Source organism: Garra rufa, chromosome 4 (genome assembly GCF_049309525.1).
Source record: "Garra rufa chromosome 4, GarRuf1.0, whole genome shotgun sequence".
Classification (NCBI taxonomy): domain Eukaryota; kingdom Metazoa; phylum Chordata; class Actinopteri; order Cypriniformes; family Cyprinidae; genus Garra; species Garra rufa.
In genome coordinates, this window is record NC_133364.1 from 10,198,082 (window position 1) to 10,200,024 (window position 1,943).

Below are 1,943 nucleotides of genomic sequence, written 5' to 3' on the forward strand. Positions count from 1 at the left end.
AGGCAATTGAACCGCTCAGTAAAGAGACTGAAGTTCAAGATGCTCACTATCAAGCAGGTAGTGTCACAAATCAGGTCCGAGGACTGGTTTGTCACGATAGATCTAAAAGACGCGTATTTTCACGTCTCCATCCTTCCTCAACACAGGAAGTTCCTCAGGTTCGCTTTCAGGGGCGAAGCTTACCAATACAGGGTACTTCCTTTCGGCCTAGCTCTCTCTCCCCGTACTTTCACAAAGTGTGTGGATGCTGCTCTGGCTCCTCTGCGACTCCAGGGCATCCGCATACTCAACTACATAGACGACTGGCTCATCCTAGCCAGCTCAGAGCAGTTAGCGGTTCAACATCGAGGTGTTGTTCTCGCTCACATGAAAGAATTAGGGTTGAGACTCAACGCCAAGAAAAGTGTACTTTCTCCATTACAGAGGACCACTTACTTAGGCGTGGTGTGGGATTCGACCACGATGCAGGCACGTATGTCTCCTGCTCGGATCGAGTCGATCCTTACTGCAGCAAATGCGGTCAAGCTAGGCCAGTCACTCACTGTCAAACAGTTCCAAGTACTGTTAGGTCTTATGGCAGCCGCATCCAACGTGATACCTTTTGGACTGCTGCACATGAGGCCACTACAGTGGTGGCTCAAAACCAGGGGGTTCTCCCCGAGGGGAAATCCATTCCGCAAGATCAAGGTCACGCGGCGCTGCCTACGTGCCTTGGCTATGTGGAAGAAACCCTGGTTCCTCTCTCAGGGTCCAGTTCTGGGAACTCCGTGTCGCCGTGTTACACTAGCGACGGACGCATCCCTCACTGGATGGGGAGCGGTCATGAGTGGCCACTCAGCCCAAGGCCTGTGGAGCCCTCATCTTCTCTCATGGCACATAAATCGCCTAGAGATGTTAGCTGTGTTCCAGGCCCTGAAGTGTTTCCTTCCAGACCTAAGAAACCGCCACGTGTTGGTCCGTACAGACAGCACTGCGGTAGTGTACTATATAAACCATCAAGGAGGGACCCGCTCACGCCCCTTGTTCAAGCTGGCGTACCGGATCCTCCTGTGGTCTCAAGGAAAGCTTCTCTCCCTGAGAGCAGTCCACATTCCTGGACATCTGAATGTGGGAGCAGACGTCCTGTCGAGGCAGGGGCCGAGGCCCGGGGAATGGATGCTTCACCCAGCAGTGGTGAAGCAGATCTGGAGAAAATTTGGCCAGGCTCAGGTGGACCTCTTCGCGACTCGAGAGACATCGCAATGTCCCCTCTGGTACTCTCTAGTTCCTCCAGCTCCTCTCGGACTGGACGCTATGGTACAGACGTGGCCGAGGCTTCGTCTGTACGCCTTTCCCCCGATCGCTCTGCTCCCAGGAGTTCTGGAAAGAGTGCGCCGGTTCCAAGTACGGCTGCTGCTAATAGCCCCGTATTGGCCGGCCCAAGTATGGTTTCCGAACCTAGTCTCCCTCCTCGACGGCTCTCCATGGGAGATTCCCGTCAGGAAGGACCTCCTGTCTCAGGCTGGGGGCGCAATTTGCCACCCCCACCCAGAGAGGTGGAAGTTATGGGTGTGGCCCCTGAGGGGGCACAACTCATAGAAGCTGGTCTCTCAACCGAGGTTGTTGAGACCCTTCTCCAATCCAGAGCTCCCTCTACGAGGAAACTTTATGGCCTTAAGTGGAACCTGTTTGTTAAATGGTGTTACGAACACCGCTTCGACCCAGTCAACTGCCCAGTTGGTACAGTTCTGGAGTTCCTACAAACTCGCCTTTCCGCAGGGCTAGCTCACTCCACCCTGAAGGTATACGTGGCGGCTATATCGGCCTTCCACGCCCCTCTCGGTGGCCTCTCAGTGGGCAAAAACCCCCTGGTCATTCGTTTCCTCCGCGCTGCACTCAGGTTGAGGCCTCGAGTGCAGCCAAGGGTTCCCACGTGGGACCTGGCTGTCGTGCTAGAAGCTCTA